Here is a 19,298-nt window from a genome sequence, read left to right on the forward strand (position 1 = left end):
AATGATGGATCATCCATGAGTACAGTTGTAATTAACATTTATGATGACCCAGCCAACTGGCCAGCATATATAGATCAAAATGTAAGAGATTATTTAACAATGAAAGGTCCTCCTATTCCAGTGAACAACTTTCCATGAAATGAAAAAGGATTGTGTTTTTCAAAGTTTCACTGTAAGAGGAAACTTTCAAATGGGGAGTGTGTTGAAAGATCTTGGATTATATATTCTGTCTGCTGATAGAATTTATTGTTTTTATTGTAAACTTTTTAGTAAGAACACAACCAGTCCATTATCAACAAGTGGATTCAACAACTGGTCTAATCTTCATACAAGGTTGTGTGAGCATGAAAATTCTAAAAAACCTTTTGGAAGCCACATGAAGTTTCTGGGAGTTACACCAAAGACTTGGTAGTGGACAGACAATTGACAAAGAACTTGAAATAATCGTCAATGAACATGCAAAGCACTGGCAGAAAGTATCCAAAAAGCTAGTAGCAATAGCGCAGTTTCTTGCTGACAGAAATCTAGCATTTAGAGGAACAGAGGAAAAAGTTGATAATGAAAGTGTACACAATGGAAACTTTTCAGGTCTTTTTGAGCTGTTTGGAAAGTTTGACCCTGTTCTTAAAGAACATTTACGAAAAGTCAAAACCCACAAAATTCATAATCACTATTTAGGAAAAGATACTCAGAATGAACTAAGAGACATTATGGCTACAACTGTTTTGAATGAGATACTGAAACGAGTAAAAGCAGCTCAGTACTACGCCATAATTTTAGACTTCACTCCTCATGAGTCACCAAGAACAAATGCCTCTAACGATTAGGTATGTGTCTGATGGTAACTTGGCTCCTTCAGGTGTTTATGAACATTTCATAAAGTTTATGCAGATTGAAAGTAGCACAGGAGAAGATTTATATAAAACATTATTAAACACACTGAAGGAATTAAATTTAGAGGTGAAAGACATTCAAAGCCAAGGCTATGACAACGGTAGCAACATGAAAGGTCACACATCTGGAGTACAAGCATGACTGTTGGAAGGATAATTCAAGAGCTTTCTTTGTACCCTGTGCATATCACAATTATAACCTTTTACTCAGAGATGTAGCCAAGTGTTGTCCGGAAGCTATTATATTTTTTGGGATCTTGCAAAGGATCTACATATTGTTCTCAGCATCAACTTAGAGGTGAGCAGTTATCAGTGAAACCCTTGAGACACAAAGTGTGAGTGTCAGATTGATAGTGTTAAAGCTATTCGTTATCAGGTTGGAGAAGTATATGATGCACTTGTGGAAATATCAGAGATAACAGATGAGCCCAAGGTAAAAGTAAAAGCTGAATCTTCAGCAAACCAGCTAAAAGACTACAAATTTTTAGTTTCTTGATATTTTGGCTTGAAGTACTTTTTAAAGTTAACTATGTAAACAAGGAACTACAAGGTGAAACAAAGGACATTGATGAAGGCATGGAGTCATTTGAAAAACTATTATCATGGCTAAAAATTTATAGAGAGGGCAGTTTTAATGATGTCCTAATAGGCGCAAATAAATTGGCTGAAGCTGTTGAATTACCATTGGAGTTTAGACAATTTCAAGAAAAAAAACTACGTAGAAGGAAGAGAATGTTTTCATATGAGGCAAAAGATCAAGCTTTAGATGATCCAAAAGAAGCACAGAGTTCAGTGCTTCAGCTTAGTGCTAGACAAAACTATTCAATCTTTAGAGTCTAGATTTAAGCAGCTTAAAAGCCATGTAAAATTATTTGGATTTTTAAATAACAAAAGGAAACACACAGCAGTCCTTGAAGCAGCTTTAACTGACACCATACTGAAACAGAGCACTGATGGAGGGGTAGTTACTGAAACAACTAAAGACGAGGATGGTTACCTGTTGGCCGAAGAACTTGAAGCTCTGAAAACTTTTCTTCCCTTCAGTGTCGTTAAGCCTCAAGCTCTGTTTGAATACCTGGACATTAACAATCGATTTCCTAATGTTTTTATTGCTTTGAGGGTTTACTTAACAATGCCTGTAACAGTCGCATTGGGCGAAAGAAGTTTTTCAAAACTAAAACTGATTAAAACATACTTACAGTCAACAATTTCACAAGCGAGACTAAACAATTTGGCAATGCTATCTATAGAAAATGACATTACTAAAACCATTGACTTTGAAATTATTTTGAAAGATTTTACAAATACAAAAGCCAGAAAAGTCTGTTTCTAAAAGACCTGTGCACAAACAGTTTGTCTGTAATTGTCTTAACTTTGTATTAAAAAATTTAAACTTTCATATGGCCTTTCAATATTTAGTATATCAAGCATTTAATGCTTTTTGGCTAAGACTGGCATACTACACGAAATATAAAACATCAATTTCGACTTTTGTAGAGTAGAGGCCCCGCTATCAATTTTCTAATTGGGCCCAACAATTCCTAGCACTGGCCCTGGTTCCATATACTGATAGAAGATCATCAACTAACACATCAACTCTCTCCCTCCACAACCCTCCCCCCACCTCACAGGTGCTTCCTGGCCTGCTAACAATTCCAAGCAATATTTTCCTTTACAAATATAATCTGGCACCAAACCACATTAATGCAAAGGTCAATGTCGGATAATGGAAAAACAAGAAATTTTTTTTAAAATTCTCGGGTTTAGCATCCTTTTAGCTGAAGTAGTTTCCCCATAACTGGAATCAGAGGTCAGATTTCATATGGCTTCATTATTTATTTGTTTAGAGGATGTGAGTATCAATGGTTAGATCAGAATTTATTAGCCAACTCAAATTCTCCTGCAGGACAAGGTGACCAGCCTTCCTGAACTACCACAGCCTTCCTCCTGCCGACTCTGCCAATGCTGTTGGGTTGGATACTTAAGCCCAATGATGAGGGGTACATTAGGTCAGGACGGGAACCTGCAAGTTCTGGTATAGCCAGGCATCAGATGCCTTTGTCCAAGTTGGTGGAGAGGTTTTGTTGAAAGGACATGGCTCAACTTTGAGGACAGAATGAGAAAGGGCAGCCAGGAACACAGACATGAATAAAGGCAAAGAATACACAAAATGGACAATGGCAGAAATAGAAGTACGTGACCTAAAAGATCCTTATTGGTATGCACTCAAATTCAAAGTTTGAGCTGTTCCACATCAACAGACCCAGACGGAATAATGAGAAAACCTATTAATGCTGGCCTTAAAAAAAAAGGCACCAAATCCTAAACAGAATGGAAATCCTCGAATAAACAGAAAATAAACTTTTCTCATTGGATGCATTTCACTCTGCAGCTCAATTAGGAGCCAAGTGTGGCATTTACCATTTTGAATGTAATAAAATGTCAAAGTAATTTCTGGAACACTCATCACTTACCTTCTGAAAAAGCAGGGGGAAATTACCAAGTACTGCATTCTCCAATAACAAATGAGGGAGAATGTGATATAGAGAATTTAGGTTAAAAAGACTTAAGTTAAAATGTGATGATTAATCATAAGCAGGGAAGCCAGAACGGACAGAGAGTTTACTAGCAGTCAAGGACAGAAGGAGCTGCTGAATATGTTTTTTTTAAACCTATCTTTTCATGGTCATAGTGAGAGACATGCAGGAGACAAAGGATTGATAAGAAGTGTGAGAAACAGAATTCAGTGAATGTAGAGTTCACAGCGTACGTAACGAACGTGATAATTAATAATGCAGTTATACTTAGAATGTTTTTGTAATACTAACCAATTAAAACAGTATTAATAAGAAGGGGAAGGGCAAATAATAAAGGTATAAAAATCAATGCACTGTATGTATCGGGGCTTAACTGGTGAGAAACCAGTTGAGTCCAACTCTGCAGACTTGTAAATAAAGCTTGTCGTGTCATCAGTTTTAAAGAGACTCATGTGTGAGAAGTTTTATTTCTGACAAATGGGGGCTCGTCCGGGATCTACACTCCGGCCGTGAGGGGAGGCGAGAAGAGGGACATCGGAGGTGGTGCACCCCGCTGAGTTCAGCGGCTCCTAGTCCCTTGCTCGTCGCTTCGGGCGGCTTGAGCGAGTGGTATCCGGACAGGGTGACACGACAAGACGGAGAGGAAAAGGGTGACGGTTCAATCCCCGGGAAGACACCGGTAAGTGACGACTTACGATTGTGGTGTGGGGATTGGGTAACAGGTGTAACGGGATACACCTGTTTGGATAAAAACCTAACGGAATAGATTAAGTATAGATCTTTTGTCGTTGTGTGAGGACCCTGTCGCGGGACTCTAGGATAGACCCCAGGGAAACCTCGGCAGTAACTGAAGGAGGGACAGCACCTCCGACGAAGTGCCGAGAAGAGAGGGGTCAACCCCAGGAAAACCTCAGCGGTAACCGAAGGAGGGACAGCACCTCCGACGAGGCGTCTGAGAGGAAGGGAGTAGGGTCCAGAGCGAGAGGGTCCTCAGCAACAATAAACAGATCTAGGTGGGAAAATGGGAGGATCAAAATCTAAGGGCTCGTCTGAAAATTCAGGACAATTCCTGGGAGTACCCCTTGACAGCCCTTTGGGGAGAATGTTTGAAAATTGGGATAGTAAAAGATATCGGGACAAAAACAAGAAAAAGATGGTCCAATATTGTCTCCTTTGGTCAAAACAACCTATTAAAGGTTCCTCGGTCTGGTGGCCGAAATTTGGATCTGATGAGGATTGGGTTAGACAAGCATTAAACATATATGTAAATTCGAGACCAAAGGTGAATCAAGAAGAGTCAGCATATGCATTTTGTTGGGTTCCCTGGCCAGGATCCTTAACAGAATGTTTTAAATTGAGAGTGGCAGGAGAAAAGAAATGGGAACCTCTGGACAACCTTCCCCCTCCTTATATTCCCCCGGTGCCTACTGCGCCCGAGGAAAGCTTATTACCGGAGGGGAAAGGTGATGAATCTGATTGCCCCGAAGGGGGCCGGGATAAAAAGGATGAATTAAGGGAGTCGGACCCTAAACTTCCACCGGTAAACCGACCCTGGACAAGATCCCAGACTGGTCCAGGACCATCAAAGTTTTCAATAAACCTAAATCCCCTGAGAGAAGTTCCTATGGGAGGACCGGGAGGGGGAACGGGATATGTGAATGTTCCCCTAACTAGTACAGAGGTGCGGGGATTTAAGAAAGAAATGAAAAAGTTATTGGAAGATCCTATAGGACTGGCTGAACAGCTTGACCAATTCTTGGGACCAAACACATATACGTGGGAAGAGATGCAGGCAATAATGGGAACATTATTTTCACCCCAGGAGAGGCAGATGATTCGACGGGCTGTCCTCCTCATGTGGGAATATGAACAACCTGGGGACCCTAGACCCCATGAACAAAAATATCCCTTAAATGAACCCAGGTGGGACAAACGAACACCCGAGGGATTGGCAAGTATGAGACAATATAGAGAGTGGACAATTAAAGGGATACAGGAGGCTGTGCCAAAGGGTCACAATTTTACCAAGGCATTTGGGAACCACCAGGGGAAAGACGAGTCCCCTACTGATTTTTTGGAGAGGGTGAGAAAGAATGTCCAACAGTATGCTGGTGTGGACCCTAGTACACCAATGGGTGAACAGCTTATTCGAATTGAATTTGTTTCCAAATCATGGCAAGACATTAGAAAGAAACTAGAAAAGGAGGAGGACTGGAGTGAAAAACCCCTAAGTGAACTGTTAAAAAAGGCACAAAAAGTATATGTGCAGAGAGAAGAAGAAGATCAAAAGAAGGCGACAAAGGTTATGGTACAGACTATCCGACAGATGAATGCTGAATCCAGAGGGGAAAGAAAACAAAACCTTCCTCTAAACAATCCAAAATATCCAAGAGAGGGAAGACCCCGGAGGTTCGTTAAGTGCTATTACTCCAATGAGGAAGGACACTTTAAGAGGGAATGCCCCCGATACAAGAGGGAATTGCGTGCCCTCGAACTTATGGAAGAAGATTAGGGGTGTCAGGGGGTCCAAATGTTAGGGACCAAATATAAGAGGGAACCCCTGGTAAAACTAAAAATTGGTCCCAAGGGAGAAGAGGTAGTGTTTATGGTGGACACAGGAGCGGAACGAAGTAGTGTAATAACTGTGCCAATCGGAACTGAGCCTATAAAAAGTAATTTGACAATTTCTGGGATAGAAGGGGCTCCCAGAATGGTATCAATAATTCCCCAAGTAACAGTGAAACTGGAAGAAAGAGAAGGGGTACAAGACCTCCTGTTATTACCTTCGACTGGATTTAACCTCCTAGGAAGGGACTTACAGGCTCTCCTAGGTTTGGGTGCTCTCCCTGTGGACGGAGAAGTGCGAGTCCACCTCTGCGCTTTAAAGGAAGAGGATGAACGGCAGATTGACGAGAGAGTCTGGTATAAGGAGGGAAATCGAGGAGGTCTGGACATCCCACCTTTACATGTTACATTAATACCAGGTCATCAGCCGGTAAGGAAACGTCAGTATCCTATTTCTTTGGAAGGGAGAAAAGGGCTACAGCCGGTAATTGAGACTTTAATACGAGACGGACTATTAGAAGAATGCATGTCACCTTATAACACCCCTATACTCCCAGTAAAAAAGTCAGATGGATCCTATCGCCTAGTTCAGGATCTAAGAAGTTTGAATGCTATTGTTCAGACCCGCCACCCAGTGGTGCCTAATCCCTATACTATTATGAGTCGGATTCCCCCAGACCATGAGTGGTTTAGTGTTATCGACTTGAAGGATGCCTTCTGGACTTGTCCGTTAGAAGAGGAAAGTAGAGATATGTTTGCGTTTGAATGGGAAAATCCATGGACAGGTAGACGGAGACAGTTTCGGTGGACTGTATTGCCCCAAGGGTTCACTGAATCTCCAAACCTGTTTGGACAAATGCTAGAACAAATCCTGATGGACTATCCACAATCTGATGATTCCCAACTAATGCAGTATGTGGATGATTTACTATTATCAGGACCCAAGGAACAAGAAATGAGGAGAGAGACCATTAGACTCTTGAATTATTTGGGGAAAAAGGGTCTACGAGTGTCCAGAAACAAGTTACAGTTTGTTGAGAAAACTGTGATATATCTGGGACACCAGATAAGTAAAGGACAGAAACGGATTACCCCTGAACGAATTGCGGGAATCACTAGAATGCCTTTACCCCGTAATAAGAAGGAAATAAGACAATTCCTGGGACTCTTAGGATACTGTAGGTTATGGATAGAGGACTACTCAGCTTTGGTGAAGTTTATGTATGATAAACTGACAAATGAAAATGACTATCCATTGAAATGGACCCAGGAGGAGGAGGAGGGATGGTTCGAGGACTTGAAACATCGCCTAACACGAGCCCCAGTGCTCACTCTGCCCTCTTTAAAACAGCCCTTCCAGCTATTTGTCACTCATAACCAAGGAACAGCTGTGGGAGTTTTAACACAGGAAAAAGGCGGTCAGCGACACCCAGTAGCTTTCCTTTCCAAAATGATGGACCCAGTGTCTCGCGGATGGCCGACGTGTATCCAGGGAGTAGCGGCTGCTGCTCTGTTGGTAGAGGAAGCACGTAAACTTACTTTTGGAGGAAAGATGACTGTGTACACCTCCCATTCTGTGAGTGTTTTATTAACACAAACTGCCCATCGATGGCTGACTGATTCTCGCATATTAAAGTATGAAACCATTTTAATGGTTGGAGAAGATTTACAGTTTGCAAAAATTAATAGCTGCAACCCAGCTCAATTTTTATACGGCAGTGAAACAGAGAAAGAGGTGGAGCATGACTGTGTCGAGTTGACAGATCTTCAGACCAAGACCCGAGAAGACCTTTGCGATACTCCGCTGGGAGAAGGATATGAATTCTACATTGACGGCTCCGCCAGATGTGTTGACGGAATGAGAAGAAATGGGTATGCTATAATAGAAGGAAATACTTGGAAAGTAGTAGAATCCACGAGACTACCCGGAAGCTGGTCAGCACAATCCTGTGAACTATATGCCTTGCAGAGAGCCCTCAGAATACTGGCAAAGAAAATTGGAACAATTTACACAGATTCCAAATACGCATACGGGGTAGTGCATACCTTTGGTAAGATCTGGAAGGAGCGTGGTCTAATTACATCAAGAGGAAAGGAATTGGCACACGAACAGATGATTACTCTGACTCTAGAAGCCTTAACATTACCCCAAGAAATAGCAGTGGTCTACATACCAAGCCATCAAAGGGGAGATAACCCGACAGCAATTGGAAACAGACTGGCTGATGAAGAAGCCAAAAGAGCAGCCATGCAACAAGAAGTCCGTTTGCTGACTTTAATCCCAATAAGGCAAGGCATAAAGACAGCTCCCATTTTCACTGCTAAGGAAGAAAAGAACATGGATCAGCTGGGCGCAAGCCAGTTACCTGATGGAACATGGAAAACACCAGATGGAAGAATTGTTCTAAATAAAGAAATAACTCGCAATATTTTAAAACACCTGCATCAACAGAGCCACTGGGGCACCCAAGCCTTATGTGACACAGTGCTTCGAGAATATGTGTGTAAGGGAATCTACACCTTGGCCCAACAAGAGGTGCAAAATTGTTACCTATGCACAAAAATTAATAAGAAGATAATGAGGACAGGGACCATGGGAGGTCAACCATTAGCCATACGCCCTTTTCAACGTATCCAGATCGACTTCACAGAGTTACCTCAAGTTCAAAGATGGAAATATCTGTTGGTGATAATAGATCACTTTACCCGATGGGTAGAAGCCTTCCCAACAATAAATACTACAGCCTCTACAGTAGCTCGCCTCCTCCTAGAGCAGATAATCCCCAGATATGGTATAATGGATTCTATAGACTCAGACAGGGGTCCACATTTTTCTTCAAAAATCCAGCAATTGATTTGTGATGCATTACAGGTCTCTTGGAAATTACATACCCCTTGGCATCCACAAAGCTCAGGGAAGGTCGAGTGTATGAATGGAACACTAAAAATCCAATTGACAAAGTTAATGGTGGAAACTAAAATGCCTTGGATAAAGTGTCTGCCCCTAGCCTTATTGAGAATTCGTACTGCCCCACGAAAAGATGTAGGGCTGTCCCCTTATGAAATGATGTTTGGGCTTCCCTTCTGGAGTACAGTTGAGGGGTGTCCCACCTTGGGGGAAGGGGATATATTTGTTAGGAACTATTTACAGGCACTATCACGCTCTCTTACAGATTTACGAAAGAGAGGACTATTGGCACAAACACCGCCTCTAGACTTTTCTTTACACAAAGTGGAACCAGGAGACTGGATTCTTATCAAGACCTGGAAGACTGAAAAACTCCAGCCCCAGTGAGAAGGTCCATACCAAGTTCTCTTAACTACAGAAGCTGCAGCACGAACAAGAGAGAAGGGGAGGATACACGCATCCAGATTTAAGGGACCTGTAGAGGCGCCACAGGACCCTGATACGAACTCAGATTGGACTTGTATTCCTGGAGAAAAACCTCTTACCTTACGATTTCGCAAAAAGACTTAATTCACAATGTTATTGTTATGTTCTTTGATTTTTCTTAGTTTGCCTATGTCTTTATCAGGTGTGAAATGTAAGAAATGCAGAGATACAGTGGTCCTGTTTCAGGACCACATTTGGGGAAGAAAGGAAGGTAATTTCATTTCCCATACCTCAGTTCCTGAGAAATGCTGGGCAGAAAATACCACCCAACATCCATATACCCCTTGTGTGGAAAAAGAAGGAAATAATATGGGTCATTATATACAGATTCCTAATACCACTCCTTTCCCTCTTAACGGTTGGAAAGGTGACTCAAGCCCACCATGCCCTGATGGACTCTGGTTTTGCATACACCAACGTACTGTTCCAATGAGAAGTTACACTCCACACTCGAAATTGCCTGTCCCTTTAAGACAGCCGGACTTAGTTCGAGTCCATCCAAATAACCATGTAAGTTTCGGTAATGCAATTGGGGGAGATAACCTTTTTGTAGATCTGGCAACTAAAATTGCAGGAACTTTTAATGTAACCAATTGTTGGGTCTGCGGGGGTCCACGGATGTCAGAACAATGGCCTTGGTGGGGAGAACCTCTCAATTCATTGACCATGATTTCCCGCATTTGGACAACTAACCGAACGAGATCAAGAGAAACCTGGTCTCTCTCTAACCAGAAATGAACAACTGAGATACAACTTAATTTATTCAACCTATATTTTTTTAAAAAACTATCTCCAACCTCAGTCATATTCTATTTTAATGGGGCCATTACTGTTTGTATTACAAATCAACGATTTGGATGCAGGAGGCATGATCAGTGAGATGACACAAAGACTGATGAATTTGTTGATATTGATCTCTCAGACTAAAGGGTTATAACTTAGCATCCAGATCTTCTACAATTATTTCCTCTCACCTTCTACCTGTATATCCTAGGTATAGACTCCACAGCTGAGGCAAAAATACATTAAAGCTACTTCTATCACCTTCATAGTTTGAAAAGCTTTTATAATATTATATAATCTTATGAAGGTCAGCCCTCAGCTTTCCATGTTGCATTAAGAATAAACACAGCCAATGCTGTGTTCATCCAGGCAATATCTTGGTAAATCTCCTGTCCACTGTCAATGCTATCACATCCTTCCTAGAACTGTACACAATACTCCAAATGCAGTCCATCCCAATTCTCATACCCAATGCCTTTGCTAATGAAGGCAAGAATAACAAATGCCTTCTTCACTACCCTATCATCTGTATCACCACTTTCAGGGAGCTATAGACTTACACCCCAAGGCCTCTCTGAACATCAACACTCCTTACCTCCCTACTATTTATTTGATACATCTCATCAGAAAGTGCACTACCTCACCCTGGTCTGTCTTAAATTCCATCTGCCATCGCTCCAGCCAACTGATCTTCCTCTCTCTGTATTCTTAGAAAACCTTTATTTGTCATCAGTGATTCAACTAATTTTGATGTTAGCTGCAAACTTTCTCATCAGACTCCCTGTATTCTCATCCAAATCATAGATAAGTAAAAATTCCAGTACCAATCGTCTGGGATACCACAATTGCAGACTTTCAGTGAGATAAATATCCAGCTGCCACTACGCTCGGTCTCCTATCACCAAGCCAACTGTCGAATCCATAATCCCGGATCACATGCCTACCAAACCAGCCTATTACATAGAAACTTGTCAAAAGCGTTAATGGTCCACATAAACCACTTTCCATCAGTGTCTCCACCAATTTTCTTTCTTACCTCATCAAAAACCTCAATCTGTAATATATGATTTTCCTTACATTAAACCATGCCAACTCCTCCAAATCAATCCCTGCTGTTCCAATTGACACAAACATGGTCCCTCAGAAACTTCTCTAGCAACCTCCCCAACAACTGATACAAGGGATTGGAGGAGAACCTGTTACCACACAGAGTAGAAAACTCCTGCAATACATTATTTGAGAGAGAGGTGGAAGCAATTCCTGACACCATTTAACATAAGACTCTAACTGTAATCCTGACACCAACATAGTTCTTGTCAATATGCGTATAACTCACACAAAGCTTCTTCCATTCTGCTCCCACCCAATAATACATTTCACAACAGGAGTGAGTGAGCAGGCAATCTTCTCTATTTCTCCCTCTTCCTGTCCCAGAATGTGGTTGTGAAATTGAGGTAAAGGACTTGCTGTTTCATCCCTTTTGCGGAAAATTAACTGAGCTCAGAGGCATACAGTAATCAATTTAACAGGTACCAAATTTATTGAGCTTGCACTAGTAAAAATACATTGTAGATCTTACGTTTAAAGCTGAGCTTAACAAAACTGAAGCAATGACGGATACAGATAGGATACAGATTGCACAACAACAGAGGGGTACTTTGAAACAACAGGATGATAAAAGTGCAGAACAAACTATTTTTAAAAAAGCTATTTCATGTTTCAGCAGGTCTTGAATGGGGTTTAAAAAAGTCTTCCAAGTGAAAGCAGAAGCACCAAAAGGTGTTCAGGACATAAAGACATTTTAAAAGTTGGAATGATATGGGCACAACTTCATGTAATTATAAGGTTTTCTACCCAAAAAAAAATGGAAATTCATATTTGCTAATAGGAAGTCTGACTCCCAATATGTTTCAATTCAAGCAGAAATTGAAAAGAACATTTACCAAACACTTTGATTCAGTGTTTGGAGAGCAGGATATTTTGATGAAAATATAAAAATTATAATTTTATTAAATGCTAAGCATTTAATGCTAAGCATTAAATATTGGGCAATATTATATGGGTTTGGGAATACTAAATAACAGCTATCCAAGACAACAAAATGACCAGTTGATTAACTGACAGGATAAAGATAAATTCTTCAATTTTATTTAGAGATGATGTTTATAAAAGCCATGTTTTAATTTGTGCATTAAGTCGAAATGAACTTATGGGACAAAGAACTTTTTGTTTCAAGATGGGGTGATTGAAAATTTGCAGTGGTTGAGGATCAGGGTTTTCCATTACATCCTGCACAGTGTATCACATTTCTGAGAATGCAGGATAAATTTCAAATGTCTGAATTAGAGGACCAAGAGTCCAGGATTTTTTTTTTAAATGTCTCAAGTGGAGCTGCAAGTAGGTGGCAGCTATTTACAGGATTCAATTCCAAAAGAATTGAAAGGGTTTTAAGGAATGAGATTTAATTTTGAGCACAATGTTAGAACAATAACTATTTCTCCAACACAAGTTAACATCTTCAAAACAGGCTTTTTAAATCCAAAGGGACAAAATACTGAAAGCAATTTTGACTTAGTCAAGCAACAAGTTTGGAATCCAAACATTAATTGCCATCCATAATGAATCAGGCTTGAGAAATCTCAATTAGACTCCTTGCATCTCAGCAAAAGACTGTGTTGTTTTTCTTTAGTTAGCACGTCACATCCATCAAAGACAGATCAGTGACTTTCAAAATTACCCTATGGCATTTCATAATAGCTCAGAAGATGTATTTCACTTCCCTGGGCCAACATGAAAGAATTAACAAGAAAATGACTGAAACAGCTAAAAAGAAGGTTGCTTTGTGGTTCCAACTAAAATACTGCCTTTAGCTCCCTTCAGTTCAATTAAAAGCAACTTGACAACAAAGCATTCAAAATTTTTTTTTTTGGAATTGCTTGACATTATTTTGCTCCCAAATTTATCCACCCTGTACTCTATGTACAGACTTCTCTGTAACCCAAGTCTTGATGAAGGGTTCCGGCTTGATTTGTCGACCATTTTATTTTCTCCCACTGATGTTCCCTAGCCCACTGAATTCCTCCTGCAGACTGCATGTGGCTTCAGGTTCCAGCATCTGCCGTCTCCAAGGAATTCCAATTTGGTATCCTGGCACACTCCACGTGGCCCCAATGTTACAAATGCAAGGGATCAAGAAACAGAGATGCAGAAAGATTCCTACATCTTCAGCCACTCATTACAAAGGTGCCTGTTTCCACAGGTCTGCAGGCATTGATGACAAAATTCACCACCGCCTGTGGTGTACCAGCACCTTTGGCCATCTCATGCAAAATGGATTTTTAAAGCCAGGACCTCAAACCTAGTCCAAAGTTGACAGTCTGCAGGGCAGCAGTGATCTTCAGCCTCCTACCAAAAGCAGGTACATCTGAAGGATTGGGGATAATCACCAATACACTCACCAAATCCACTGGAATGAGATTTTAAAAAGTGTCCCCTCCCAGGCCAATATCCTTGGTTTTGAAGCCCCCATGGCTCTCACAAGCAGGCCCATGTGGCTCATTTGCCCAACTAGCCAACCAAAGAAACCAGTAACATTCAGTGTCCTGTTGCAATAGATTGTAAAGTGGACTGATAAAAATTCAAACCAAATCTATATTCCTGTCAGAATCTGTAGTCCAAACTTGTTTGACACTAAAGACCATTCTAGGTGGCTAACAAAAGAATCGTTCCACAAGTAGATAGGAGAAAAGTACAATCCCCCACCTCCGACGCCATCAAATGCTTCCTGTTCCAATTGTGACATTCTGCACGTCTCACCCATCATTTCAGAATTGCAGTAGTTGTTCTCCATCCAGAGGGACTAATTCTCCAGAGTTGGTTCCTAATTCAAATTTTCCAGCATTTCACCAATGCTCACCTCTTACCCATTTTTCTGATTATTTAATTTTCCTCATTTCCCAAATGCATCAAACACAAGGAAGCCCCATTCAGACAGTTGTATGTCATTTCTTTCTGGGTATTCAGTTTCAGATTTATTGTCAGATTACATACAAATGCAGCTGAGTTAGAATTATCACTTATTGGTAGTGCAAAAAAACTGTACACAAGGTACATCGGTAAAAAAAATAATGAATTGTAAACAAACTGACTCTGCAATACAGAGAGAAAAATGATAAAGTGCACAAGTAAGAGTCCTTAAAATTAGTCCCTGATTGAGTTTGTTGTTGAGGAGTCTGACAGTGAAGGGGTGGCAGTTGTTCCTGAACCTGATGGTGCGAGTCCTGTGGCACCCGTACCTTTTTCCCCCAATGGTAGAGTGAGAGCAGAATGTGTACTGCATGGTGTAGATCCTCAATGATCGCTGCTGCTCTAAGACAACAGCATTCCCTGTAGATGTTCTCAATGGTGGGGAACGGTTTTGCCTGTAATGTCCTGGGCTGTGTCATCTCCCTTTTGCAGGGCTTTGCACTTGCGGTATTGGCGTCCTCATATCAGACCATGATGCAGCCGGTCAGCACACTTTCCATCACACATTTGTAGAAAGTTGCCAGGAATTCTGGTGTAATACCAAATCTTTACAAACTCCTGAGGAAGTAAAGGTGCTGATGTGCTTTCTTCATGATGCCATTAGTGTGTCAGGTCCAGGAAAGGTCCTTCAAGGTAGTGACTCCCAAGAACTTAAATTTGCTTACCCTCTCCACATCTGATACCCCAATGATCACTGAATTGTACACCACTGGTTTTCCCTTCCTGAAGGCAACAATTAGCTCCTTAGTTTTGGGAACATTGAATGTGGGTTTGTTGTTGATGCGCCATTTTTTTCAATCTCTGTCCTTTATGTTGACTTATTGCCCCTTTTTATCAAACCCACTACCTTGGTAGAGTCAGCAAATTTGTAGATGGTGTTGTTATCGTACCGAGCCCCACAGTTGTAGCTGTAAAGTAAGTAGAGCAGGGGGCTCAGTACAGTATTTGGCAGTTTTCCCACAGCAATGTTACTCTTTTAACTATAATTGATTTCAATTTAGCACCACTTGTAGTGCAGCCAAAGACTACAGCACAGTAAAGTTAATGTCCAGTGGTGGTTATGGCCACAGTTTTTGTTCCAGAAACCCCCACAGTTCTTGTGGCAGGGATGTCAAAGGCCATTGGGACTTCATCCATGTTAATAATGTCCGAAGGTGTGAATCTAAGTTCATAAATTTCATTGGCGACAAAGCGGCAAAAATCAATGGGTTTTTTTGTTCCTCATCATCTGGAAGTCGCTGACCTACAGTTCTTCTCATTCTTACCAACAGAAGATTTTGCTTCATAAACTTTGATATCCATGGAAAACTCGCCTTTAAATCTAGGATGCCTCTTTAACATACCAATAGCCTTGCTTTCATCTGGATGATGACTGTAAATACAGCCTGATTTTCCTTCTTCGATTAAAAACCCACTCCTTCAAGTCAAACTTTAACAGGGGCCACAACATGCGTGTTTTCATGGATTCATCCTCTCAAGCTCATCTTTCTCTTTCCTCCATTCGCAAATGGATGGTTTGCCAACTTTGAATTTCTTGCTGTCGCTCTGTTGCCAGTTTATTCTGCTCCATAACTACTTTCAGTTTGAAGATAATGGTGTAAAATTTGTGTTTGATTCCTTGCATTGCCAAAACGACTCTAGATCTCAAACGTAACGTGTGGAGCACAAAATGCAAGGGCCTTTTATTCAAATGTTTGGATTATGGGTGATGAGGCTAAATTGAATACAGGTGATCGCTATGCAGGCTGACAATGGTGTCTGCACATATATCACTGTTTTTTTGTGACTTTTATAGGACATATTATGTAGGTGTCCATCCAAGCAGTATATGTGTGTGCACACTATATGAGAATTTTTTAAACACGATTTCAAATTTTTCTACGCATTATATGTGGGTGCATGCCATATGAATGTAAATACGGTAATACATAGAGAATCAAACAGCAGATTTAAATGTTCACATAACATCACAATACCATTACAAGAGGCAAATGTTTCAATTCAATGTCATCATACACTCCCTCATCAAAATTAATGATATCCAGTAAAATCCTCATCATCTAGAATTCAAGCAACCGACAGCCTCAAGCAACCAGTGAAAAAAAATCACAGAAAATAAATAGGTTTTTTAAAAAAAAGTTTAAATCTGGCACCCCTTAATGGTCAGTTTGCCAACCACGCAACACGCAATTTCAAACAACCAGCAAATTCACTTATTCGGCATCTATCAATTCCCATAGGTGCCGGATAACAGGGGTTTTACTGTATTTCTAAAATAGGGTGAGCAAATATTCCATGATGCTTCAAGTACAAAATCAGGAAAGGTTACTTTGCTTTCTGGCATTTATGAACTCAGCTCAAAGTGTTCGATTTCTCTTTCCAACTGCTCCAGAGATACCAAACTAATCTTCCATCCCATTTCTATAATTAAATTGTTCACTTATTCACTGTCTCGGATGCCATTGATATTTTACATAACATTTCAGTTCTGCTGGCGAGCTGCAGGAGTCAGAAATAATCATGAGTTGAAAAGAAGATTGTTAAGTCAAAATTCTGGAATTGTCAACTGTGTAAGTACCTCTTCTTACATGAAGGATTGCAAGTCGTTTAAATGAGCAAGTTCAACTCCATTTTTAAGGGCAATTCAGCATAGATATAAAATACTGACTTTACCAATGAAACCCCATCCCATTTCTACTGAGAAAATTTAGAAGGCATGGTGAAATGAATTGAAGTCAACATTTCTATTTATTGAAAAAGGATCAAATCAGTTTCCTCCACACATTTAAATTACTACTGTTATGAGAGAATAACATTGGATTCATTTTAGTGCAAATTGTTTATCAAATCAGAAAAATGCAAACATTCAAGTTTACTAATGCTGAAAAGGGAAAAGAATCAATATTTTTGAAACACCATCCTACATTCTTTCTAGATGTTATTGATTTCCACTTTATTTTTATCAGAATTGAAAGACTTCAATTACTCTTTAAACACAGCATTTTGAGAAAATAAATTATTCTGCTGAGTGCAAAGAAGCTTTGCAAAGCAAGTAAAATGTGGGCAAGTATGACTTATCTGCCCACCTTTAAGCTTCCATCCAGCAAACCCTGCAAGTAAATCTTAAGTCACTTTCAAATGGCCAAAATACCCCGCTGTAAAGTCGCATATTATACCCCTATCCAGCTGTCAGGAGGCCACCTGAAAGCTCAGGAGACGCCTGTGAGGCACACTTTGTAACCCTCCTCCGGGGGGGGGGGGGGGGGGGAAAGAAAGAAAAAAAAAAACACTGGAGCACTCAAGTTACCCCCCCCCCCCCGGCACCTGAATGCAGCTACCCGAAAGCAGCTACTAAGGGGATGACAATTAGCTGGCGAGCACCTGATTGTCAGGGCAGGGCGGCCGGCGCGGGCTGTCCAAACCCTGACATCCCAAAGGGACAGGAGCCGGAATGCGCTCCGAGATGCCTCCCATGCAGATGTCCCTTTCAGGTGGCCAATTCCACAGGTCTGAAAGCGGCTCAAGTGTTTCTCTCAAACTTAAATATGAGATTAGTTCTTGTCTTAAATAAATGTTGCACTGAACCATTGATCAGTAATTTATAGCTTCAGTTTGAAATTGCAACGGAATCCATCAGTCAACAGCAATGAAGTCTCAACAAGGGCCATTATCATTCACAAACTTAAGTAACTCATCCACAGAGACTAATTTTCTTTTTAAGTGGCACTAGTAAGCTTCATTAGTTCCATTACAATGCATCAAGCCACAACAGAGGACAGGATCAAGCCACAGCTAGAAGTCCCTTGGAAAAGCTAGAATATTTATAGATTTTTAAGTTGCAAGCTCCTTTCATTGGTTTTCCCAATGAAAAGTTACTGTTTTTACTGACATCAAACTGTAACCCACCATCTTCAGCAGACAGCTCAATAATTATGAACACCTGGAGGTATTGCCAGCTCATTTTACCTTCCTTTTATAAGCACGTCTTGCAAGATAATTTCTCTCTAATTTACAAATTTCACCGACAAGGCTAACTAACACATTGCCCATGTCCAAATGGCCTTGGAACTTAGCAGTTTTGCTCCACCATTTCGAAGGGAAGGTAAGCATCAACCACATTGGTGGGTCCGGAATGAGGTCCATCTGCTTCACGTGCAGCAGATTGCCTTCTTGTTGAGAGAAAAACATTTGTATTATGCTATTTAGAAATCCATAAAATTTCTGATTATTATGTCTGAAACAAGATTATTATTTTTTTCAAACAATATATGGAGTCAGTCTTAGAATATTCCACAAGTTTTAATCAGTCTCTTAACCACCCCCCCCCCCACCCCCCAGACTCTCTGTTTACTATACATAATCTCAATCAAAAACACTGGAACAAAGCTATTTTCTTCCACCCCCATAATAGAACCCATTCACAGGCCACAGATTCAAACCCCCTCCCATGTTAAAAATCCTTTCAAATGCCTTCTGCTCCTTACCCAAAATGGTAGAGGCAAGCAATGTTAGGATTAGAACTTAAAAATCAAGGAGTCTAACATTTCAGATCACAGCCTCCCTCCCACATACCGCTGACTCTCCACCCCAAAATACTGGTTTTTCTCCAATTCTGTGCTTCCCGCCACCAGAAAACATGTACATCTCCAGAATTGTCACTAGGAATTTCTCTGCACTTTTCCTTATTTTTTACAACCATCCTCAACCTAGGCCTCCAGTTTTTTCTGGCACCAACCCCCAACAGTCTATCCAACAACTGACAAAGGTCTTGGGGATTTGCTTTGCAACATTAAAATATCATAGCATAGGAGATCAAACAAGATTTGAACATGAACACCAGCTCCTAAAATGCTATCTCTTCCACCGAACCCCAATACACATTTCCTGTTAATACTTGTGCTAATACTTGTGCTAGTAACTTCTGATTATTCTACATCATTTCCTTTCCCCCCCCCAAAAAAAAAGACATCAAGGCTTCAGTTCATGATTATGACCATCTTCCACTTTAATTTCTTGCATTTTACCTTCTCACCTTCCATTATCACCAATCTTCCCATTTACTTTCCCCTCACTTCTTCATTTTAAAACTTGCTTCAATAA

At 40.6% G+C, this 19,298-nt stretch overlaps 1 protein-coding gene across 4 annotated transcripts in view; it reads right to left on the reverse strand.

Annotated features, from left to right (window-relative positions):
* plekha7b (pleckstrin homology domain containing, family A member 7b) overlaps nucleotides 1–19,298 on the reverse strand; it is a 370,768-nt gene that overhangs the window by 327,068 nt on the left and 24,402 nt on the right. The window lies entirely within an intron of this gene.

This window comes from Narcine bancroftii, chromosome 1, assembly GCF_036971445.1.
Source record: "Narcine bancroftii isolate sNarBan1 chromosome 1, sNarBan1.hap1, whole genome shotgun sequence".
In the NCBI taxonomy this organism is placed as follows: domain Eukaryota; kingdom Metazoa; phylum Chordata; class Chondrichthyes; order Torpediniformes; family Narcinidae; genus Narcine; species Narcine bancroftii.